Source organism: Hordeum vulgare, chromosome 5H (genome assembly GCF_904849725.1).
Source record: "Hordeum vulgare subsp. vulgare chromosome 5H, MorexV3_pseudomolecules_assembly, whole genome shotgun sequence".
In the NCBI taxonomy this organism is placed as follows: Eukaryota; Viridiplantae; Streptophyta; class Magnoliopsida; order Poales; family Poaceae; genus Hordeum; species Hordeum vulgare.
This window is the reverse complement of record NC_058522.1, coordinates 277321268-277348553: the sequence shown is the minus strand read 5'-3', so window position 1 is coordinate 277348553 and position 27286 is coordinate 277321268.

Here is a 27286-nt window from a genome sequence, read left to right as displayed (position 1 = left end):
ATGTTCACTAAACACAGATACTGAATAATAGAGTCTTACATCCAAGTACCGAAATTATTACATCAAACGACCAGAAGGTCGGGTTCAAGAGCGAGGCCTAAAGCCAAATTAAACAGATACATCGTGTAGCGGAAACTCGTAAGGGCTAAGCGGTGCCCATGCCATCAAGCCTACACCGACAGGCATTCTGACTTGGAAGCGTCCTAGATCGCATGTTCGTGTCCGACGGCGTACTCGTCGCCAAATTCCGGTCCTTCCATGTCTGGTCAATAATATAACCAGTGGCAAGCCAATGAGTACTTTGAATGTACTCGCAAACAGCCCATGATATGAACATTGATAGTGAAGAATAATAGTAACATGTATCTATCGTGGAATGCAATTTGGTGGAATGATCAGGTAAATGCAACAAGTTAAAGAACTACTCTTGAAGAATAGGTTACACATATCAACATATCTGCTAAGGGTTGAACACACCGGGTTCACCCTATATGCCAAGTCATCGGACTTGTCATAACCTCAATGTATTAATGAGGGCTAAACCATCCGGGTTTACCCTATATGCCAAGCCACCGAACTTGGTCATATTATTACTCTCATAACAACACCTTTTTAATACCACACACACTTACTCACGGTTGGTTTATGCGGAAACGCTGGACGTAGTTTAAGCAGCACCACCCAACTGTCCTTGACCGTGGACACAGCTATTCGAATAGTTTACACTCTGCAGAGGTAGTACGCTGGACCCACGAGAAACGGGAAACTTCCGTGTCTTCCATGACTCGCGATATATCACATGTACCCGAGGTAAGTACTCGATCATCATCTTTCTCCTGACGATACTAGAAAAAGAGGTCCACTCGATTGGAACCGAGCCCACATGTTGTACGTCTTACGAGCACCGACTCTGGACAGTATCAACCATGCGGGGACCAACGGTGTGCCTGGAACTCATAATAATGGCATAGTCGTCCTACCTGGCACGACCCCATCACGAGAGTGACGACAATCACTCCCGCCACTAGTAATGTGGCTCTTTGCTAGCACCGACCAGAGTAATCAACAAAGCCCCGTCCCATAAAGGGGTATCGTGGTCGTACTGGTATGGTTGGGACGGTCGACACATCATAAATCTAATCCCATTTCCGAAACCACACACGCAAAATACCCGGTGCATCACTTCACCAAAAGTGATCACCAACTCATCATCACCCTCGGGCATTAGTGGCACCCGACGGGGTTTTCATAAACTCTTTATTTAACTCATCATCATGCTCATGATAACATGCTCTATCTTTACTTGTCAACATGGTATAACATGACCCTCAAGGGGTAGGGTCAAGCTCAATGCAATGATCTTACTCTACTAGTCAACATGACAGTAGCATGATCCTTATAAGTGGTAGGGTCAAGCTCATCATGTTTGTTCTCCGAGGAGCCACATGAATAACATCACCAACATGCAAGGGCTTTGAAGAAGCCTCCGGTGCCATCACCACAATGATGAACCGACATCGTGATCACATGCAACGAGAAAATACCAACTATACTAGCATGCAACAATGTTTGTGCTCAAGTCATGGTCAAAGGGCTGCTTGCCTTGGTCAGCTAGGTATCCGGGGTCTTCGAGGTCTTCCGCTCCGGGTCCTCCGTCACTCGGCAACTCTACCGCCGAGAAAGGAATAAATAAATAATAGCTCACACCAAAACAGATCACAAGGTGCTTTTAAAAATGTTGCAAAGCTTGAATAAATTTAGTTTATTATTTTGAAAAATGTTTCCTATGGTTTTTATTAGCTAAGCATATTCATTTAAAAGAAAACAGGAGCAAACAAATGCTTTTAATATCATTTTATTATACCAAAACAGATTCTGTTTTTGATAAATGTCAAACTCTATAGAATCAATTACTACACATTTTTAGAAAATTGTTGGTGGAAGAATCATATTTTCCTACTGGCTAAATATTTTTATAAAAATCATTTAAGTTGCAGGTTAAAAATAAAAGAAAAAGGCCAGGGGGAGACCCAGTCGGCCCAGCCAGCAGACCGGCCACCAGGCGCGCGCGGGCCAGGTTCAAACCTGACCTGCGGGCCCCTGGGGTTAGTGTCAGCGGGTGCGCGCGCTGGCTGGCCCACGACACCGACAGGTGGGCTCCACCTGTCGGGTCCTTCTCCTACCTCCAGCCAGAGAGGTGGAGACGGACGTCGGCGAGGCTACCGTTGCCCTCAGGCCAATCTAGGAGCGGGAATGGGTCCCTCGTTCCTCCGCCTACCTGCTCGTGGTCGGGACGTCACCGGAGGTGGTCTGGGTCGCCGGCGACGAGGTGATCGTGAGGGAAAGGTTTCGGGTTGGTGTCGAGCTTGTGGCTAGGGGCACGGATTCGCTCGGGGGAGTTGGGGGAAATGATCCTGGCGTCAAGGGGAGTGCAATGGGAGGTCGGGCGGCGCAGGAGCCGGCGTGTAGCCAGAGATCGACCGGAGCTCCAAGGCGGAGGGGCCTCGGTTGATCTCGAGCACCGGGGCTCTGCGAGCTCGATTGGGCGGCTAGGGGGAGTCTAGTGGTTGTGCTGAAGCTGCCTGGGGAGTGCTGGGGTGCCGGGGGGACCTATTTATAGGCCAGCGTCGGTGAGCCGACTCGGGGGCGCCGGTGACTCACCGTGGCGCGCGTGCGAGCACAGTGAGGTGCTGGCCGCGAAACCATGGGTTCGGGACGTGGTTTAGGACCTCCTGGTGCATCGGCCGCAGAGGGAAAGCGAGTGGGGTCGAGCCGCAGCGACCGTGCATGCTCGGCCGCGTCGGGCGTGCGCGGGCACGCGTCGCCTGAGCTCTTGCGCGAGGAGAGGGGGCCCCTGAAGGTAGCTTTGCATAGATTGGATGTCGGGGGAGTGTTTGGACATTACTGGGGGGGTTGGAACCGGCCAGGGCGACGTCCCCTTGCTGGAGGTTCTCTGTAGCGCGGCATGCTGGCGCGGTTTTGGCATGCCACGGCATGCTGGCGTGCTCCGGGGCCCTTTGGACGTGTCCTCCATGTCCTGAGTGTTGCTGGGAGTGTGCCTAGCCGTTGTGTGCTAGTGGGAGCACGAGCTGGTCAAAGGAGGCATGGAAACCAATGTTGCTAGTACTGGCCTGCGACTCAAATTGAAGATCTTCTCACTAGTGCTTGGAGTTGGGGAGGGGCTAGTTGACTAGGTGCTCAGGGTGTTCTCGGGCTCTAACTCACCAAGTTTGGGTCTTTGACATTGGGTAAAACAATGGCTAGGAGGGTTTTTACCTTCCTGTCAGTAGGTGTTTGACAGTGATTTGGGGTGCTTCCACTCCACCACTGGAACTGAAACTTAACAGGTTTGGTCTTGGGGTAAAAACATGGGGTTTCACCAAATTTGAGCTCCATTGAACAAGTTTAGCTTTGTAAACTTGAAAATGCCCCAAAATGACCAATACTGTCCTTTACAAAGGAAGTGTGGCAAAACAGAGTCTCACAAATCCCATCTTTGGTGTGGAGTCCTCATTTGGGGGTGTCAAACACCTCTTCAAAGTTTCAGCTCCATTGGAGAAACTTTGCAATGTAGAGTTGTTGCAACTCTTCTGTGGACATAGAGGGTTTTGGGCTCATTAGGTGCACTTCCCCACCTTGGATCAAGGTGAGATTTGAAGTGAGCACCTAATATGGCTTGGGAGGGCTCCAGTAATTTTATGGGAATTTATTGAGATTATTTCCTTTGGAAACATCTCAAAAAGCTAAAACAGACATAAATGGTTTTCAGGGTTTTACTCAAATAATATTAATATAAAATAGGGTTGAAAATCTTATATATGGAAAATATATGTCCTTCTGAGCTTCCATGAATTTACGCAGAATTTTCTAAGGCAGGAAAGCAATTTTCCTTGTGGGAATATCATTCGTGGCCTTAGAAACAGACATAAATATAAAATAGGAAAATAATATTTTAAATCACCAATTAATGTTTTTAATGAATGAAAATAATATTTGAATTAGATCACCAACTTTGGTTGGAAGTGCCACTTGGCTTCATGAGCTAGTAGTGTATCCCAACATGATGAAGGTGATCTTGATATAAAGGAAAAATGGTTTTTGAAGAGAGCAAAATAATAAGTTTTTCATGGGTTTGAGTCATCAAGCAAGCAAGCATTCACTCATACAAGGGCTGACATTGCACTCACAACATTATTTGAAAAAGTTTTAACAAGCTTTGATTTTTGCAACATAAAATACTTGTGATGAAAAACAGGGTGTGACAGACCTATCCCTCTTCCAAGAATCTCGTCCCCGAGATTCCTAAGCTAAGCGTTAAATAGCTCAGGAAATTCTGATCCGAGATAGTCTTCACGTTCCCACGTGGTTTCTGCTTCGGTATGGTTGCTCCACTGAACCTTGAAAAACTTGATGGTGCGGCTTCTGGTGCAACGTTCGGCTTCATCCAAAATGCGGATCGGTTTCTCGCGGTAGGTAAGGTCTGGTTGAAGTTCAATAGCTTGATGATCAATGTCCTTGTAAAGATCGGGACGGTTCGGCACTTGTAAACACTTCCGGAGTTGTGACACGTGAAACACGTTGTGCTCTCCCGAAAGCTCAGGAGGTAGCTCCAACTGTAAGCTACTTCCCCGCGCCTTGCCGTGAAGGGTCCAATGAACCTGGGAGCTAGCTTCCCCTTGACGTGGAAACGCTTGGTCCCCTTGAGAGGCGTGACTCGCAAGTACACCTGGTCTCTGGGAACAAACTCCACATCTCTTTGGCGAGGGTCCGCATAGCTCTTCTGCCTTGTCTTAGCTGCCTCAAAGTTCTCTCGGACAAGCTGAACCTTGTCCCCTGCTTCCTGCAGTGCTTCTGGTCCGAAAACTAGTATTTCACCGGTTTCGAACCAATTGAGCGGGGTGCGGCACTTCCGCCCATATAACGCTTGGAATGGGGCCATCTGAAGACTGGACTGGTAGATGTTGTTGTAAGAAATCTCAGCAAATGGCAGGCAATCTTCCCACTTGGCACCATGAGCCAAAACACAGGCGCGGAGCATGTCCTCAAGTATCTGGTTTACCCTCTCGGTCTGTCCGCCCGTTTGCGGGTGGAAAGCCGTACTGAAGGAGAGTTTGGTTCCGAGAGCTTCTTGAAACTTCTTCCAGAATCTTGAGGTGAATTGCGTGCCGTGGTCAGACACGATCTCCTTGGGAAGTCCATGGAGACTCACCACTCGATGAATGTATAGACTGGCCAGCTGGCTGCCATCGTAGGTGGTGTTAACGGGGATGAAATGGGCCACCTTGGTCAAATGATCGACTATGACCCAAATGGAGTTATGAACCTTATTCGACCGGGGCAACCCGGTGATGATGTCCATGCCGAATTTATCCCACTTCCATTCTGGCACTTGAAGAGGTTGCAGCAATCCAGCAGGTCGCTGGTGTTCAGCCTTGACTCGCTGGCATACATCGCATTTAGCGACATAGGAGCTAATTTCCCTCTTCATGCCATGCCACCAGAATCGTTCTCGGAGGTCTTGGTACATCTTGGTACCACCTGGATGGATAGAGTACGGTGTGTCATGAGCCTCTTGCAGGATCAAGTCCTTAAGTTCGGCCTTGTTAGGTACGCATAAGCGCTTCCCGTACCATAGTACTCCTTGCTCATCAATCGAGAATCCTGGGGCTTTGCCTTCTCGCACCTTCCTCTTGAGGCCTTCGATACTCTTGTGTCCCTTCTGGGCTTCCTTGATGTCGTCTGCTAGAGTAGGCTTGACTTCGAGGTTGGCCAGGTATCCTGGTTCGACTATCTCAAGCCCGAAGCTCTCCATCTGTTCATACAAGACGGGTAACCTTTCCTTGAGCATGACGTTCAAGGAGCCTGCCTTCCCGCTTAAGGCATCGGCTACCACGTTCGCCTTGCCGGGATGATACTGAATGCTGAGGTCATAATCCTTGATTAACTCAAGCCATCTCTGCTGCCTCATATTCAGCTCCCTTTGAGTGAAGATATATTTCAGACTTTTGTGGTCTGTATATATCTCACATCGCTTTCCCAGAAGGTAATGTCGCCACGTCTTCAGAGCATGCACTACAACTGCTAGCTCGAGATCATGGGAGGCGTAGTTCTCCTCATGCGGTCGTAGTTGCCATGACAAGTACGCCATGACCCTGCCATCTTGCATCAGGACTCCACCGAGCCCGGTTCCAGAGGCATCACAATATATTACGAATTACTTGTTGATGTCTGGGGTAGCCAATACCGGGCCGGTAGTTAGCCTCTTCTTCAACTCCTGGAAACTTGCTTCACACACCAGTGTCCACTCGAACTTTCGGCCTTTCTTCAAGAGTTGCGTCATAGGTCGAGCAATGCTGGAGAAACCTTCTACAAACTTGCGGTAGTATCCCGCGAGCCCGAGGAAACTCCTGACATCCTTCACGTCCTTTGGTGATTCCCAGTTGGTCACTATAGTGATCTTGGACTGATCTACGGCCAAACCGCTTGCCGTCAGGGTATGACCCAGAAATCCAACTTCGTTGAGCCAGAACTGACACTTGTTGAATTTGGCATAGAGCTGGTGCTCTCGAAGCTTTCCCAGAACTAACCTCAGGTGTTGCTCATGCTCCTCTTCGGACATGGAGAAGATTAATATGTCATCGATGAACACGACGACAAACTTGTCCAAATATTCCATGAAGACCTTGTTCATGAGGTACATGAAGTAGGCCGGGGCATTTGTCAAACCGAAGGGCATGACAGTGCATTCATATAGACCGTACCGTGTCACGAATGCAGTCTTGAGTATATCTTCGGGTCGAATCTTCAACTGGTAATATCCCGATCGAAGGTCGATCTTGGAAAATACCCTGGCCCCGTTTAATTTGTCAAACAGGTCTTCGATCTTGGGTAGCGGGTACTTGTTCTTAATTGTGACTTCATTAAGAGAACGGTAATCAACGCAGAGTCGAATGGTACCATCCTTCTTTGAAACAAATAGAACAGGTGATCCCCAAGGTGATGCACTCGGACGGATGAACCCTTTCCTGAGTTGCTCATCCAGCTTCTTCTTCAGCTCTGCCAGCTCTTCGGAACCCATCCTATAAGGCTTTTTATATATAGGCCTTGATCCGGGCATGAGCTCGATGATGAACTCGATGTCTCGGTGGAGAGGCATTCTGGGTAGCTCGTTAGGAAAGACATCCGGGTATTCATAGACTACAGGCACTTGATCAAGCTCTACCTCGGATAGGCTGTTGACTCGAGGCACTTGAGCCGATACTGGCTCGGAGACAAACTTGACCTTGACCCCTTGGTTTCTTGTCATGGTAATGGCCCTTTTGGCACAGTCCAAAAGACTCTGGTGCTTGGCCAACCAATCCATGCCGAGGATTACTTCTACACCTTGCGATTTAAGCACAATGTGGTCTGCCAAGAAACTTGTCCCATTGATAACTATCTCGACCCTTCTACACCCTAGGTTGGTCCTCAATACTGCTCCCGGGGTTTGAATTGCCTTCTGTCCACGGAGTAGAGTGGGTTTTAAACCACACTTCTCCGCAAACTTTTGAGTAACAAATGAATGCGAGGCACCACAATCAAACAACACTTTTGCTGGAGTTGAGTTGACGAGGAACGTACCCAGAATGCAGTCCGGGTCTTCCTGCGCCTCTTCTGCAATGATGTGATTGATTCGGCCCCTGCCATTGAACTACTGGTTGCGGGGGGCCTGGTTCCTTCCTGGTGCACCTTGACCGGGGTTGGGTGCATTGGGACGTGGTGCGTCGGGCTTCTTGTTGGGGCACTGCCTGGAATAGTGCCCGGTCTTACCACACCCAAAGCAGGTAACCTGCCCCGAAGGGTTGGTCTTGACTCCACCATTGTTCGGCGGGTTGACTACTGGCTTGGCTTGCTGCTGAGGCTCATAATTCTGGCGGAACACCGGGTGCTTGTACTGCTGCTGCTGAAAGTTGGGTCTTGCAGGTGCTGACTGCCATGGTCTTGGTCTTGCGCTACTGGGTCCTCCAGTGCCGATCAGTTTGCGCTTGCGGGTGTCGTCCATCGCACGACGCTTGTCTTCCAGCATAAGCGCCTTGTTAACCAACTCGCTGAAAGTCTGGCAGTCGCAAACCACCAGCTGGTATTGCACGGACTGCCGTAACCCTTCCATGAAGCGTTCCACCTTAGCGGCCTCAGTGTTAACATCTTCGAGCGCGTACCTCGACAAGAGGTTAAACTTCTGTAGGTACTCCTTAACAGTTCCACAGCCGTGCCTCAAGGCTCGGAATTCCCGCTTCTTAATGGTCATCAGTCCAGGTGGAATGTGAGACGCGCGAAATCCTTCCTTGAACATCACCCAAGTGATGACTTGCCCTATCCGCACGATCTGAAATCCATCCCACCATGCCCTGCCGGTGCCTCCGAGACAGTGAGAAGCATAAAGTACCTTCTCATGATCGTCGGTGCACTTGACCAGCGCAAGGAGGTCTTCAATGGTGCGGATCCAGTCATCGGCGTCCAGTGGTTCAGTCGTCTCCGTGAATATGGGGGGCGTAGTCCGCATGAACTCAGAAAGAGTAGAGCGGCCACCGCCATTCCCATTCCGCGACGGGTTGCCCACCAGGACTTGAGTTAGCTGTTGAATAGCAGCATTGCTGGCTTGACGCTCCTCCCGAAGAGCTTGAAGGAACTGAGCCATCGTCAAGTTCTCAGGAGGAGGTGGTGGCGGAAGGTTTCTAGGCTGCTCGTGGTGACCTCCAGCGTGAGCTTCTCCTTCGGTTCCCTGCGGCGTCCGTGAGGAGCCGGTGCCGGGGTTGCCGAAGGTGCTATTGCGGGTTGCGTTCACCATCCTGTCATAGAAACAGACAGGTCAAAATGCCCCCTTGCTCGGGAATACAAGGATTCCTTCCTAGTAAGAGGGGATCCAATACGTGCAAGTGCCGAGTTTTCAAAACCAAAGTTTTTGACAAACGGATATTGCATTCAAAAAAACTAGGTGATTTAGTCACTTACAGGCTGCCTAAGGCAATAGGTGACTTACATCATGCACACATACGTAAATTAGAAACGGATACATGGATACCCTATGCTCGGGGTACTCCTAATTGCGTGCGCTAAATCCTACGCGGCGGACTGCTCAGTCTCAAAGGCGGATTCAACAGGATCCTCATATTTGTCCTCGTCTTCATCAACATCTTCTTCCATCATAGGAGTGGAAGAAAGAATCCGCACATCACGGCGTCTCTTAGGCGAGGCGGCGAAGATCTCAGTGTACTCTTCCGCTGTCAGGCGGCGACTACGAAGAGGGACTGCCTGGATGGGTAACACACCACCCCTAGTAGCAACAGCTGTCCTCCCTTCAGGTGCGCCTGCCTTCTTTACTTTGCGATTCTGCATCTTCTCAGTGTGGAGCAGGCCCTTGACTAGGTGCAGCTCTTGGCGAAGCTTGACTGACTCCTTAACCAGGAAGTGCGTCAGGGTGTCCGACGAGAGGCTGAAGTAGGTCTGAAACCTTAATGGCATCCCATCCTCCGTGGCTGGGGTGAGTGTCCAACTCCCATCCATTCCTTCCTTAATGAAAGGTAGGTGACGAGTGACAGGCTCATTAGCCATCTCAGGGAGGATGCTGCGGAGATGCATGAGCGCCTCTCGTGCGGCCGTCTCCACTGCCAACATCAGCTCTCCCATCTGTGGTCCTTCAAAGAACCAACTAGACGGGGAGTCATTAGCCTTCACTATCACGTCCACGTGATATTCCTTAGTGTCGGCGTTGACCCAGTGCTCGTGGTAGAGGAAGATGGGCGTGCGACGTACGTGGCACTTCTCGAGACAATCCACCAGGAGTAGTGGAAAGCCGGTCTCCAGAAGCGTCTCAGGTACGGCAGCCATCTACAAGGCATAGGAGAGAGGTCAGAAGGTTGTATGTGCAAAAGTTTGTGCAAGGCTGGCGTACTAGCGTTCTCGGCTAACGTCCATGCTATCTAAGGCTTCCTATAGTCAGGATGGCTCTGATACCAGTCCTATGGGGACCCCGACTAGCAAGTCGAGTTCGCCGTGCCCAGTGACCCCAAGGATCAATGTTCACTAAACACAAATGCTGAATAATAGAGTCTTACATCCAAGTACCGAAATTATTATATCAAATGACCAGAAGGTCGGGTTCAAGAGCGAGGCCTAAAGCCAAACTAAACAGATACATCGAGTAGCGGAAACTCGTAAGGGCTAAGCGGTGCCCATGCCATCAAGCCTACACCGACACGCATTCTGACTTGGAAGCGTCCTAGATCGCAGGTTCGTCTCCGACGGCGTACTCGTCGCCAAACTCCGGTCCTTCCATGTCTGGTCAATAATATAACCAGTGGCAAGCCAATGAGTACTTTGAATGTACTCGCAAACAGCCCATGATATGAACATTGATAGTGAAGAATAATAGTAACATGTATCTATGGTGGAATGCAATTTGGTGGAATGATCAGGTAAATGCAACAAGTTAAATAACTACTCTTGAAGAACAGGTTACAGATATCAGCATATCTGCTAAGGGTTGAACACACCGGGTTCACCCTATATGCCAAGTCATCGGACTTGTCATAACCTCAATGTATTAATGAGGGCTAAACCATCCGGGTTTACCCTATATGCCAAGCCATCGAACTTGGTCATATTATTACTCTCATAACAACACTTTTTTAACACCACACACACTTACTCACACTTGGTTTATGCGGAAACGCTGGACGTAGTTTAAGCAGCACCACCCAACTGTCCTTGACCGTGGATACGGCTATTCGAATAGTTTACACTCTACAAAGGTAGTACGCTGGACCCACGAGAAACGGGAAACTTCCGTGTCATCCACGACTCGCGGTATATCACATATACCCGAGGTAAGTACCCGATCATCATCTTTCCCCTGACGATACTAGACAAAGAGGTCCACTCGATTGGTACCCAACCCACATGTTGTACGTCTTACGAGCACCGACTCTGGACAGTATCAACCATGCGGGGACCAACGGTGTGCCTGGAACTCATAATAATGGCATAGTCGTCCTACCTGGCACGACCCCATCACGAGAGTGACGACAATCACTCCCGCCACTAGTAATGTGGCTCTTTGCTAGAACCGACCAGAGTAATCAACAAAGCCCCGTCCCATAAAGGGATCGTGGTCGTACTGGTAAGGTTGGGATGGTCGACACATCATAAATCTAATCCCATTTCCAAAACCACACACGCAAAATACCCGGTACATCACTTCACAAGAAGTGATCACCAACTCATCATCACCCTCGGGCATTAGTGGCACCCGACGGGGTTTTCATAAACTCTTTATTTAACACATCATCATGCTCATGATAACATGCTCTATCTTTACTTGTCAACATGGTATAACATGATCCTCAAGGGGTAGGGTCAAGCTTAATGCAATGATCTTACTCTACTAGTCAACATGACAGTAGCACGATCCTTATAAGTGGTAGGGTCAAGCTCATCATGTTTGTGCTCCGAGGAGCCACATGAATAACATCATCAACATGCAAGGGCTTTGAAGAAGCCTCCGGTGCCATCACCACAATGATGAACCGGCATCGTGATCACATGCAACGGGAAAATACCAATTATACTAGCATGCAACAATGTTTGTGCTCAAGTCATGGATAAAGGGCTGCTTGCCTTGGTCAGCTAGGTATCCGGGGTCTTCGAGGTCCTCCGCTCCGGATCCTCCGTCACTCGGTAACTCTACCGTCGAGAAAGGAATAAATAAATAATAGCTCACACCAAAACAGATCACAAGGTGCTTTTAAAAATGTTGCAAAGCTTGAATAAATTCAGTTTATTATTTTGAAAAATGTTTCCTATGGTTTTTATTAGCTAAGCCTATTTATTTAAAAGAAAACAGGAGCAAACAAATGCTTTTAATATCATTTTATTATACCAAAACAGATTCTGTTTTTGATAAATGTCAAACTCTACAGAATCAATTACAACACATTTTTAGAAAATTGTTGGTGGAAGAATCATATTTTTCTACTCGCTAAATATTTTTATAAAAATCATTTAAGTTGCAGGTTAAAAATAAAAGAAAAAGGCCAGGGGGAGACCCAGTCGGCCCAGCCAGCAGACCGGCCACCACGCGCGCGCGGGCCAGGTTCAAACCTGACTTGCGGGCCCTTGGGGTCAGTGTCAGCGGCTACGCGCGCTGGCTGCCCCAGGACACCGACAAGTGGGCTCCACCTGTCGGGTCCTTCTCCTACCTCCAGCCAGAGAGGTGGAGACGGACGCCGGCGAGGCTACCGTTGTCCTCAGGCCAATCTAGGAGCGGGAATGGGTCCCTCGTTCCTCCGCCTACCTGCTCGTGGTCGGGACGTCACGGAGGTGGTCTGGGTCGCCGGCGACGAGGTGATCGTTGCGGAAAGGTTTCGGGTTGCTGTCGAGCTAGTGGCTAGGGGCACGAATTCGCTCGGGGGAGTTGGGGGAAATGATCCTGGCGTCGAGGGGAGTGCAATGGTTGGTCGGGTGGCGCAGGAGCCGGCGTGTAGCCGGAGATCGACCGGATCTCCGAGGCGGAGGGGCCTCGGTCGATCTTGAGCACCGGGGCTCTGCGAGCTCGATCTGGCGGCTAGGGGGAGTCTAGTGGTTGTGCTGAAGCTGCATGGGGAGTGCTGGGGTGCCGGGGGACCTATTTATAGGCCAGCGGCGGTGAGCCGACTCGGGCGCGTCGGTGACTAACCGTGGCGCGCATGCGAGCACAGTGAGGTGTTGGTCGTGAAACCACGGGTTCGGGACGTGGTTTAGGACCTCCTGGTGCATCGGGCGCAGAGGGAAAGCGAGCGGGGTTGAGCCGCAGCGACCGTGCATGCTCGGCCGCGTCGGGCGCGCGCGGGCACGCGTCGCGTGAGCTCTTGCTGGAGGTTCTATGTAGCCCCTGATGGTAGCTTTGCACAGAGTGGGTGTCGGGTGAGTGTTTGGACATTACTGGGGGGGATGGAACCGGCCGGGGCGACGTCCCCTTGCTGGAGGTTCTCTGTAGCACGTCCAAAGCGCAGTTTTGGCATGCCACGGCATGCTGGCGCGCTCTGGGGCCCTTTGGACGTGTCCTCCATGTCCTGAGTGTTGCTGGGAGTGTGCCTAGCCGTTGTGTGCTAGTGGGAGCATGAGTTGGTCAAAGGAGGCAAGGAAACCAGTGTTGCCAGTATTGGCCTGCGGCTCAAATTGAAGATCTTGTCACTAGTGCTTGGAGTTGGGGAGGGGCTGGTTGACTGGGTGCTCGGGGTGTTCTAGGGCTCTAACTCACCTAGTTTGGGGCTTCGACATTGGGTAAAACAGTGGCTAGCAGGGTTTTTACCTTCCTGTCAGTAGGTGTTCGACAGTGCTTTGGGGTGCTTCCACTCCACCACTGGAAGTGAAACTTAACAGTTTTGGTCTTGGGGTAAAAACATGGGGTTTCACCAAATTTGAGCTCCATTGAACAAGTTTAGCTTTGTAAACTTGAAAATGCCTCAAAATGACCAGTACTATCCTTTACAAAGGAAGTGTGGCCAAACAGAGTCTCACAAATCCCATCTTTGGTGTGGAGCACTCATTTGGGGTGTCAAACACCTTTGCAAAGTTTCGGCTCCATTTGAGAAACTTTGCAATGTAGAGTTGTTGCAACTCTTCTCTGGACAGAGAGGGTTTTGGGCTCATTAGGTGCACTTCCCCACCTTCTATCAAGGTGAGATTTTATGTGAGCACGTAATGTGGCTTGGGAGGGCTCCAGTAATTTTATGGGAATTTATTGAGATTATTTCCTTTGGAAACATCTCAAAAAGCTAAAACAGACAGAAATGGTTTTTAGGGTTTTACTCAAATAATATTAATATAAAATAGGGTTGAAAATCTTATATATGGAAAATATATGTCCTTCTGAGCATCCATGAATTTACTCAGAATTTTCTAAGGCATGAAAGCAATTTTCCTTGTGGGAATATCATTCCTGGCCTTAGAAACAGACATAAATATAAAATAGGAATATAATATTTTAAATCACCAATTGATGTTTTGAATGAATGAAAATAATATTTGGATCAGATCACCAACTTTGGTTGGAAGTGCCACTTGGCTTCATGAGCTAGTAGTGTATCCCAACATGATAAAGGTGATCTTGATATAAAGGAAAAAGGGTTTTTGAAGAGAGCAAAATAATAAGTTTTTCATGGGTTTGAGTCATCAAGCAAGCAAGCATTCACTCATACAAGGTCTGACATTGCACTCACAACATTATTTGAAGAAGTTTTAACAAGCTCTCATTTTTGCAACATAAAATACTTGTGATGAAAAACAGGGTGTAACACACATCGACCGATATCTAGCATGCATCTAGTGTATTAAGTTCATGGATAAACGGAGTAATGCTTTAACAACGATGATATGATGTAGACAAGATCTATTCATGTAGGAATAGAACCCATCATTTTATCCTTAATAGCAATGACACATGCATGTCATATCTCTTTCTGTCACTGAGATTGAGCACCGCAAGATCGAACCCATCACGAAGCACCTCTTCCCAATGCAAGATAAAAACATCAGGTTGGCCAAACAAAACCCAAATATCAGAGAATAAATATGAGGCTATCATAATAAAGAATGGATATAATTTCATAGATCTGATCATAAACTCACAGTTCATCGGATCCCAATAAACACACAACAAAAGATAGAGTTACATCAAATAGATCTCCAAGAGACCATTGTATTAATAACCAAAATGAGAGAGAAAACCATATAGCTAGTGCCTATGGAACCGTAGGTCTTATATGAACTAATCATGCATCATCGGAGGAGCACCAATGAGGATGTTGAACCCCTCTCCAGAACGGGCTCTAGATTGGATTTCGTGGCTTCTGGAACTTGCGGCGATTGAAACGATTTTTCCTCTTCTCCCCTAAGGTTCAGGAATATTGTGGTATTTATTGACCTCAGTTGTAGTGGAAGAGGTTACCCAGGCCCCACTACCCACGAGGGCACGCCAGGGGCCCAGGGCGTGCCCTGGTTCCTAATGGGACGCCCTGGCCTCCCTTTGTGAGCATCCTTGGTCCTCAGTTTTTCTTCTCGTCCAAAAAAATCTCTAAAAAGTTTCGTGGCATTTGGACTTCATCTGATATTTATTTTCTACGAACGTAAAAACAAGCAAAAAACAACAACTCGCACTAGGCACTATGTCAATAGGTTAGTCCTAAAAAATGATATGAAGTTGCTATAAAATGATTATAAAACATCCAAGAATAATAATATAACAGCATGGAACAATAAAAATTTATAGATCCGTTGGAGATGTATCATATGCCCCTGTTGCTACACTTGAAGCCATTCATATTCTTCTTGCTTAGGGCAATCATCATGATATTACTCTTAACCAAATGGATATCAAAATTCTTTTCTGAATGGTGAAATTGAGGAGGAAGTTTGTGTTAAACATACTCCCGACTTTGTAAACCCTAAGAAACCTAATCATGTTTATAAACTTCGCAAAGCTCTATATGATCTAAAACAATGACCTGAGGATTGGTACAAATGCCTAACAAAGTTTCTTATTAAAAAGGGTTTTGAGATTGGTAAAATTGACGCAACCTTGTTCACTAAAAGAGTTAATGGTGAATTATTTGTGTACCAAACTTATGTGGATGATAATATCTTTGGATCTACTGACCCTCATTTTAGTGAAAAGTTTGGAATGTTGATGTCGAAGAAGTATCAGATGCCCATGATGCGTGAGTTGAAATTCTTTATTGGTTTGCAAGTCAAGCAAATGAGAGAAGGTATGTTTATCTCTCAAACCAAGTATACCAAGGACTTGATCAAGAAGCACAACATGCAAGAGTGCAAAGGTATGGAAACTCCCATGACTACAAGTGGACATGTTGACCTCACCAAGGAGGATAAACCGGTTGATCAAAAGGTTTATTGATCAATGACCGATACATTGCTATATCAATGTGCCTCTCGTCCAGATATCATTTTAGTGTGTGAATGTGTGCGTGATATCAAGCGGTGCCCAAGGAGTGTCATCAAAAGGTCGTGAAAAGAATTGTGAGATACTTGACACATACACCAAACTTTGGCATCTGGTATCCCAAGGGATCTTCTTTGAATCTTGTTGTATATTTTGACTTGGACTATGTCAGAGATAAGGTTGGTAGAAAATCCACATTGGGTACACGTAAATTTGTTGGGATATTTCTTGTGTCTTGGTGCTCCAAGAAATAAAACTCGGTATATCTTTCTACTGCCAAAGCAGAACACATTGTTGTCGGATCATGTTGTGCGCAATTTCTATGTATGACACAAACTCTCAAGGATTATGGCATTCATGTGAACCATGTTCCATTGTTGTGTGATAATGAAAGTTCTATTAATATTGCTCATAATCACGTGCAACATTCAGAAACTAAACATATTCGTGTTCGACATCATTTCATTTGTGATCATGTTGGCAAAGGAGATATTAATCACAAGGATGTTCGTATCGAAATAAAATTGGCCAATATGTTTACCCGGCCGCTTGATGGGAAAGTGTTTTGTCACTTAAGGAGTGAGTTGAACATCATTGATGCTTCAAACTTGAGCTAGACTCATTTGGATGCATGCAAGGGTACGAGCTTGATTGACTATTACATGATGATATTAATATGTCACTATCTTATATCTTGGAAAACTATGCTTCATTGTATTGCATCTAACCTTTTTGTAAGTACTTGGAAGAGCCACACTCCAGAAGACTGATATCAACTCACATGAAAAGCAATCTTGTCATGGCCAAGTATCAACAAGTCTTTATTTGAGGATAAAGGAATAAGAGAACTCAAATCTTATCCCTGACAACAATTTGTTGAATAAATCCACTCTTGTCATTTGGATATATTATGTTCTTACTTGCATGGCTAACCAATGTAGGTGAAAAGTGAACCAAAACAACAAGGATTTACCCTAATTCAAGATGAACTTCATCAACATTGAGCATTCACAACAAGTTCACCTACATGCCACATCATTAACAACTTTCAAAGGTATGCACTCATATCCTTGATAAAGGTTTACACCAAGTCATGAATAAAGAAACTCAAGTGATATGAAGACATTAAAATGCTTAACAAGACATGGTAACCCCATTTTGAGCTTAACGATGAGTATGGCATACGATCAAGCATTCTTGCTTGGCTCCTTAAGTCAATATACTCTAATATAGGTGACCTAGTCACCGACCAACATCCATCTCCATGTAGTTGTGAAAATTCATTGCAAATATCTTTGAAAAAATCCTTGAAAATAATTTGGATATTTTCGAAGAACTTTGGCCAAAAACATATGAGAATCTATATTGTCGAAATGGACAAGAAATATTTTTGTTTGAAACCCCATACTTTGAGGTAGTTAAGATTTTTACTGGAACTTGGTCTTTCCGAACTGGGAAAATCAGTCTCACCAACACAACAGATATACTCCCGAGAGCTTCTTCGGTACCACCGACATGAACCTCTTCGGTTGTACCGATTCCTCCCAGAGATCTAAAATCATTTTTGGTTCTACTCATACAATTTGCCTCGGAGTTTCCGAATTTTGATGCTACCTATGTGCCTTGTTTGTATCTCAACTTTTGCAAAAAGGGGGACTCCTTCAACAAAGTTCTATAAATTTCTAAGGGGGAGAAACATCTAGGATCTCTACTCTAGTGGGCGAGGGGGGGGGGGATATGAAGGAACCCTTATCTATATCAAAGGGAGAAATATCCAGGATCCCTTCCTCTCAAGGAACCCTTACCCTCTGACCTTTTTGGAAATCAGTGGCAAAGGGGGAGAGATATCAAAGCTTATGCTTTAAGGGGAAAAAATATTTAAGGGGGATAGATATCAAAGGGGAGAGATCTTTAAGGAGGAGAAATATCAAAGTTTATGCCTACCTAAAGGTGGAGAATTACATTATGAGAAAGTTTATTTAATATTTATTTTCCTTATTGTATCGGACTTGTCTCACCCTATCTACTCCCAATATCCACATGCTATGATTCACGGGGAGAGGTAAACCTACAAATTCATACCTAGGGGAGAAAGTACTAAATGTTCTTGGAGACATATCTATCTTGACAAAATAGGGGGGAAATTTCTATCATCGAATCCTATTTGTGATATGTCTTCCTTGTCCTGGTACTTTTGGAGCCGTTTGCATATTTAAAATAGAATACTTTTGTGTTATGTAACAATTGTATTCTCAAGTGTTTTCGTACTATCAAGATGCTCAAGAACTCCAAGGTAATATATGCATCATGCCCTTGTTCAGGATGATCTCTTGTCTCTTGCACATATTGTTTGCAAGAGTGAGTCTTGAACATGGTAACCTTCCATTCATATATGTTTGATGCATATAGACAAGGTACACATGACTGATCATGTCTTTTTCTACTATGTGTGTGCCCATGCAGTCCAAAGCAACAATCCTTTAAAGGGTATAGCACAAGTTTAGGGGGAGCTTGTCTTAGTCATGTGTCTCTCAAAGCTGTCATACTTTACTGCCTATCTTTATTGAAGCTTTGATTGTATGTTGTCATAAATTGCCAAAAGGGGGAAGATTGAAAGCACATATGCCCCCTTGGTGGTTTTGGTAATTCATGACAACATACATGGTCTCTTCGACTAATATGTTTACCTAGTGTATTTCAGATATAGTCCACAGAGAGGATTAGCTAAGGATTGTGAGAAGAATCCCCAAGGAACAAAAGGAATAGGATTGTCCAAGCTTCAACCTTCAAGACTCTACATTTTATATTTAGTGAGAACTTACATTTGAGTCCATAGGAATGCCAATACTATTAGAAGGGGATGAGCTGACTATGATGATATGGTTGCTCAAGTGCTTAGAGATTAGACACCAAAAATACTCATGAAATTCTCCCACAAATATTCTGTACAAACCACAAAATCAAATTCGGTTCCACCAAGTTTATCCATTCCGGCCCCAAGAAGTTTACTCTAGACAAACGCAGATCCAAACCCTAGCAATCTCGATACTACCAAGTATGGTTTTGGTTTGACCGAAAAATAGTGACCAACTCCGTGGTTATCCATTTGCTAAAATTGGAATTCCCGAGTTTTTCAAATTGGTGCCAGCAATTCGGTTAAGTGCCTAGGCCAGCCAAAATCGGACCCTCCGAGATTCATTTATGTGTCTTACCGAAAAGCCTAAAGTTGCCACATTGGGCACTAGTCGGTGCCACCGAGTTCTTACTTCGGTTTCACCCAGTTGGGCAATAATGTTGTAATAGTTGGATTTTTGGAGATGCCTTTATATACCATTCCACCAACCTCTCTTCATAGAGGAAGCACTCAAAACGAACCAACACTTGCCCCATTCATTTTTCTGAGAGAGAGCCACCTACTCGTGTGTTGAGATCAAGATATTCCATTCCTACCATATGAATCTTGATATATATCCTCCCCAAGTTTCTTTCCACCGAATCAATCTCTTCTACCCAAGCCAAATCTGCGAGAGGGTGATTGAGTGTTGAGGAGACTATCTTTTGAAGCACAAGTGCAAGGAGTTAATGATACTACCACATCTATTACCTTCTGGAGAGTGGTGTCTCCTAGATTGGTTAGGTCTCGCTTGAGAGCCTCCTACTTCATGTTGTCGAGATGAACGAAGAAGTTTGTAAGGGCAAGGAGATCGCCTACTCAGTGCTGATCTACGCCGAGTGAGGCTAGTCCTTCGTGGACGTAAGCCATGATGCAAGAGACAAGGTTACTTCTCCGTGGACCCTTTGTGGGTTGAGCCCTCGGTGGACTCTCACAATCGTTACCCTCCATGGGTTGAAGTCTACATCAATGTGGATGTACGATAGCACCACCTATCGGAACCACGCCAAAAAGCAATGTATCATCTTTGCATCTGATCTTCCTAACTCTACTCCTTACTTTCATGTGCATGTCTTTACTTTGTGCTGCTATACTCGTAGACTTGCTTGAGTAGGGTGTGCTTGACTTGCTATAATTACTAAAATATTCCAACCATTAAAATTGAGAGAAGGCAAGGTTTTAATTTTGTCAAGTAGTCTATTCACTCCCTCAAGGCATCCTTCTATTGAAGCCACACCAAACCCTACAGTGGCCCACTCTGAGGCTCCGCAAGCTCAAGACACCTCGCGAGGCTCTCTTCAAGAGGAGGCTCTTCAAGACGATCCTCAATGAAAGCACGCGGCGTCACGAGTCCCTGACTCGTGAGATAGCCTCCTGCTGAGCCCTTTGCCTAGAAAGACTGTGCAGCGCTGGCCCTGCGGTCGTGTGCCCACCACGTGGATGACATCTCGCACACGACAAGACGACAATGAAGGCGCCCACGGGCATGGATTTCTTCTTTGGTGATAAAAGGACAACAAACAGTTGTCCTCTGCCTTGATCGAGTCCCAATACTTTTTATTTTGGGTAAAGAAGACTACGATGAAGTTGTTCGCAAGGATGGGCATCACCGGCGATCCCACCAATGCATCATGGATGACGCCTTTGTAGGACAAGAGCACCTTTTGTTAGGATAAGACTGAGTACCATTCCCCCTTCAAATTTATGCTATGTGGCAACCCTTTCCTGCCAATACTTACAGGGAAGAGGACCAAGGAAGTATAAGAGGGGCAGGGTGCCTCCTTAGAAGGGTTTTGATTTTAGGTTGGATGTTGAACCAAGTCTTCCACCTCTTCCCAGCTTGTAACACTTGTGTGCTACCCCAAGATCAATTCCAGACAAGCACGAGTAAGGGTTTACGCCACTTGGTGGCCCAAACCTAGGTAGCTCTTTGTCTTTGATGTTGTTCCCTCTCTATGTCGTCGCGAAGTTCCGCCCGTCGTAGCAAGCCCAACGTCACTGTCGGGTCGTAAGGTAGCGGGCAAAGATCCTCAGTGTTCGAACCAGGGTTCATGGAGGGTCTCCCTTAGCTCTCAAAACCACTCTCCGACAAGACTATCATTATCCCGAAGACCGCAGTTGCAATGATAGAAAGGAGAGCCAACAAGCAGAGCGTCGAACAGAAAATACTGGCAGCCAAAGCAGCAATATTAGCCAACATTGAAGAACGTATCAACACGCAAAGACAAGCCCATGCCCAAGACATGTTTCATTCAATAATCGAGAGCGTGGAGCAATAGATTTATACTTGTGATTTGTGATGGGTTTTCCATGAAGAGGAATGGGTAATCGCAACACAATGTGGGTAAGTATTTTGTCAATTAAGAAACCATGGTTAATCAAACCAATAGGAATATCAATCCTCAACTGTCTTCCATGGCTGCACACAAAACAACAAACAACTTGCACCCACCGTGGGAAAGAGGGATGTTAATCCCCTTGATCCCATTATTTGCAAGCGAATGAGGTGTGTAGATAACTGTAACTTGCAAAATAAAATAAAAGAGAAATAATAACATCGAGGAAAGCATAAGTTTTCTGAATATATAATTGAATAGGCTCGAGGACCATAGTGTTCTCTAGTGGCATCTCTCATGAAAGCAACATATGGTGGGTAAACGAATCATTGTTGTACAATTGACTGAACAACGGATAGTTATGCAATTTTCACGCCAATGATCATGTGTATATAGGCATCACGTCCATAAGCAAATAGTCCGACTCCTGCCTACGCCTACTACTATTACTCCACCCATCGACCGCTATCAAGCATGCATCTAGAGTATTAAGTAAAACACAATAACGCTTGGAGAACGATTACATGATGTAGACAAAGTAAACTCAACCAATGTGAATAAACCCCATTGTTTTATCCTTAGTGGGAGCATCACAAAGATGCAACTTGTACCTTTCTCTCACTCGGATGTAGAAACTTGTCACATTGAATCCACTACAATGCACCCCCCTCACTGAAGAAATACCAAACTACTTGGCCGAAGAAATTCAATAGATCGGAGAGAATTACGAAACTAAGATGACCATGCAAATAAGAATAATAAAACTCAAAGGAGACTCAAATACTTTTCATGACCAATCTGAACATAAACCAACAATTCATAGGATCCCAACAAACACACCATACAAAAGGATTACATCGTATAGATCAAAGCAAAGATGTGATGATCATTGTATTCAAGATCAACAAAGAGACATAGCCATCTAGATACTAAATACGGGCATGTAGGTGTGTGGTGAACTACTCACACATCATCACGAGGGTAGGAAGGTTGATGAAGAGGCCCTCCGTGATCGAACCCCCTCTAGTAGGGTGTCGGAACATAGCTCTAGATGGGATCGCCGTGGAACAAGGACTTGTGGTGGCGTAAAAACTGTTTTGTGATGATATTTGGGGATTCTGGAATATATGTGAATTTATAGGCTAGAGAATGAAGCAAGAGGGAGGCATAAGCCATGAGGGTGTGACCACCCCCTGCTCGCGCGTTGTTTTCTTGTGGCCCCCTCGTGTGGCTTGAGGTATCCTCTGAAGCTTCCACGTATTCTTTTGGTCCAGAAAAAATATAATTGTTTGTGGCAATTGGACTTCGTTTGGTAGTGAAAACCTAAAAATCAAAAAACACGCAGAAAACAACAATTGGCCCTCGGCGCTAGGTTAATAGGTTAGTGCTAAAAAATAATATAAATTGGTGAATTATGACCCAAAGGTGTCCTAGGATGATAGTATAATATCATGGAACAATGAAAAATTATAGATACGTTGGATACGTATCAAGCATCCCCAAGCTTAATTCTTGTTCGTCCAAGAGTAGGTAAATAATAAAAACATAATTTTTGATGTGACATGATACCCAATATTTAATATTTTGCGTGTATGCTCATTAAGAAATGATGAATTAACGAACATAAACATAGGAATAATTATAAGCACAAGCAAAAAAATCATCATTCTTTCGAAGTATATGATCCAAAAAGAATGTTTATCCCCAGTCATCTTTCATATTAGCAAAGCATGGCTCTGTCTTCAGCACATTAATACAAACTTCAAGAACCACGGCCTCCAAGTCAGGCAATTGGATCTTACTTTTTCAAAGTGAATCAAGTTTTTATTCTTCATGCAATACATGAGCGTGAGCCATGGACATATCGCGAAGATGGAATAGAATATGGTGGTAGATATCAAAGGGGTAATACTGGAGAACATAGTCTCACATCAACTAGGCATACCAATGGGCTATGGAGATGTCCATCGATAGATGTCAATGCAAGGAGTAGGGATTGACATGCAAATGATGCAGTAGAGCTATAAGTGTATCAAAGCTCAAATGAAGCTAAGTGGGGTGTGCATCCAAATTGCTTGCTCATGAAGACCTCGAGCATTTGATCAAGCCTGTCATCGGAATATCCAAACAAACTTTATAATAATGATAATATAATTACCACTAACATATGAAAATGAGATATCATGAGACTCTCTATATGAGGAACATGGTGCCACTTTGAGGCATACGTGTGGTAAAGGATAGTAGCAAAGTCCCTTCTCTCTTTTTCTCTCATTCATTTTCTCATTTTTTATATATGGTGGGCTCATTTGGCCTCCCCTAGTTTTTTTTTCTCGGAGCTTCTTCCCGCCTTGTGGGGGAGTCATAGTCTCCATCATCCTTATCTCACTCGGACAATGCTCTAATAATGATGATCATCACACTTTTATTTACTTACAGCTCATGAAAGCTTGATATGAAAAACTATGCCTCAATATGAATGCCTCTGGCAGTGTACCAGGATGTGCAATGATCTAGTGTGACATGTATCGGCAATATAATGAATGGTGTCTTCGCCACAAATGCAATCTAAGCTCTGTATGACTATGCAAAGCAATATGATGGTGAATGAACTAGTCATATGATGTAACGATAGAATTTGCATGGCAATATATCTCAGAATGGCTCTGGAAATGCCATGATAGTTAGGTATGGTGGTTGTTTGGAGGAAGATATAAGAACTTTTATGTGTGACAGGGCATATCATTCCACATGTGTTGGATGCACCGACGAAGTTTGCACCGATCCTCGAGGTGAGAATGGCAATGCACGGTACCAAATAGGCTAGCAAAATATGAGGAGGTGAGATTTCATATGTCCATGGTTTCACACTAGTCATGAATAACTCATATACTTATTGCAAAGTATTATTAGTTTCATCACAAATGAAGGCACTACCCACATGCCCCGAGGGAGAGGGTTGGGAGGAGTTAACCATCGCGTGACTCCGAATCGAAACAATACTAGGATATCAGCGAGGAATATAAATGCCAAGACATCCCCGCCATGCCTTTTTAATATTCAGACAAACAAGAAATTAACACCTCTTAATACCGATACTTCTATGAATCAACAATGATGCACTCACACCTTTTTCATATTACCACATCAATACCATTAACCCACAATTTCTCTTTATGTGCTACATGATGGTTTTGATAATCATTCATTGAATACCTATTATTGTTGCACTAGCCTTATGATCCATGCAAATTACAACTATTGTGAATAAATGTCAAATAAATACTTCCTCCGTCAAGAAATATAAGAGCATTTTCATCACTACATTAGTTATCTAAATGCTTTTATATTTGTTACAGAGGGAGTATAAGTGAAGAACCAGAGTGCAAATATTTCTATAAAATCTACATGCCATCGTGCTCAAAAAGATATAAGCGAAGTACTAGAGCAACTACTTAGCTCACAAGATATAACTGAAGCGCATAGAGTATTCTAACAAATCATGAAAAATGTGTGTGTCTCTCAGGTTAGTGTGTCCAGAAAATGATGATTGTTGCAAACTAAAAATAAAATACAAACTAAAGAAAACGACGCTCCAAGCAAAACTCATATCTTGTGACGAATAAAAATGTAGCTCCAAGTCACATACCCATGAATTGAGACAAGAGGGGATGCCTTCCGAGGCATTCCCAAGCTCTGATGCTTGAGTGTTCCAAGAATATTAACTTAGGGTGCCTTGGGAATCCCCAATCTTAGGCTCTTCCCGCTCCTTATTCCATTTTCCATCAGAATAACACCCAAAACTTGAAAACTTCAATCACACAAAACTCAACAAAACTTCCTGAGCTCCATTAGTATAAGCAACATATCAAATACTTAGGTACTGTTGTAAATTGATTAATATTACATTATTGCATAATAGGTACTATATTCTAACTTATCCATTGTTCATACCCCAGATACAATTCATAACATCATCAACACAAGCAAACTATGCAAGCAAAAATGGAATCTATCTAAAACAGAACAATGTGTAGCAATCTGTAATGAACCTATTATCCTGTAACTCCACAAATTCTGAAAAATGAGGAATACCTGGGGAATTTGTACAAAAATAGTATATAAAAATGCAGATTCAAAAGATGCCCAGTAAAATCATAGAAATTCTGCACTCGGTGTAAAAGTTTCTGTTTTTGCACCGTATGAATAATATTTATCATACAAGTCATCTCAAATGTTTTACTTGGCACAAACACTAATTTAAACATAAATACACAATCATTATAGAGGCAATAATCATTCCATCACACCAAGATAGATAGGAAAAAGCAAAAATTAAGATAAATATTGGGTTGCCTCCCAACATGCACTATTGTCTTATGCCCCTAGCTAGGCATAATGCATAGGATCAAGTGTTGTCATCTTTGACACTCAACCCATAAATAGCCCTCATGACAGATTCATAAGGTGGCTTGATCCTCTTTCTAGGGATGTGTTCCATCCCTTTCTTTATCGGAAATTGGAACCTTATGTTGTCGTCTTTCATATCAATAATTTCACCTATAGTTTGTAAGAAACGTCTTCCAAGTATTATTGGACAAGTAGGATTGCAACCAATATCAAGCATAATGAATTCTATAGGCACATAATTTTTATCCGCCATAATGAGAACATCGTTAATTATACCTAAGGGTTTCTTAATGGTAGAACCCAGAATATGCATGGTTAGGGAACACTCTTCAATATTAGTGGGACCAAGTGATACATCTCAAACGTATCTATAATTTTTGATGGTTTCATGATGTTATCTTGTCAACTTTGGATGTTTTATATACCTTTTATATCTTTTTTGGGACTAACTTATTAATTCAGTGCCAAGTGCCAGTTCCTGTTTTTTCTGTGTTTTTGACTCTTTTCAGATCTGATTTTGGAACGAGTCCAAACGGAATAAAATCCCCGAAATGAATTTTTCCAGAACACAAGAAGATCGGGGGACTTGAGGGCCAAGGCAAGAGCACCACAGGGAGCCCACAAGCCCTGTAGCCGCGGCCAGGGGGGCCCGCGGCTACCTGGCTTGTGGCCTCGCTGGAGCTCCCCTGCCCTAGCTCTTTTGCCTATGTATTCCCTAAAATCCCAGAAAAAATCAGGGCGTCCACGAAACCACTTTTCCGCCGCCGCAAGCTTCCGTTCCCGCGAGATCTCATCTGGAGACCCTTCCCGGTGCCGTGCAGGAGGGGACTTTGGAGCTGGAGGGCTTCTACATCAACATCATTGCCTCTCCAATGACTCACGAGTAGTCTACTTCAGACCTACGGGTCCGTAGTTAGTAGCTAGATGGCTTCTTCTCTCTCTTGGATCTTCAATACAAAGTTCTCCATGATCTTCATGGAGATCTATCCGATGTAATCCTCTTTGGCGGTGTGTTTGTCGAGATCCGATGAATTGTGGATTTGTGATCAGATTATCTATGAAGTATATTTGAGTCTTTGCTGATTTCCTATATGCATGATTTGATATCCTTGTAAGTCTCTCCGAGTCATGGGTTTTGTTTGGCCAACTACATCTATGATTCTTGCAATGGGAGAAGTGCTTGGTTTTGGGTTCATACCGTGCGGTGACCTTTCCCAGTGACAGAAGGGGCAACAAGGCACGCATCGTGTTGTTGCCATCAAGGGTAACAAGATGGTCTTTCATCATAGATTTGAGATTGTCCATCTACATCATGTCATCTTGCTTAAGGCGTTACTCTGTTCTTATGATCTCAATACACTAGATGCATGTTGGATAGCGGTCGACCCGTGGAGTAATAGTAGTAGATGCAGAAAGTATCGGTCTACTTGTTTTTGACGTTATGCCTATATGTATGATCATTGCCATAGATAACGTCATGACTTTGCACGGTTCTATCAATTGCTCGACAATAATTCGTTCACCCACCGTCTACTTGGTTTCAAGAGAGAAGCCACTAGTGAACACTACGGCCCCAGGGTCTACTCACAATTATCGTCTCCGCTTTTACTTTTACTTTGCTTTGTTTAATTTTTGGTTCCAGTTCTCAATTTTCAAACAATCTATAAGGGA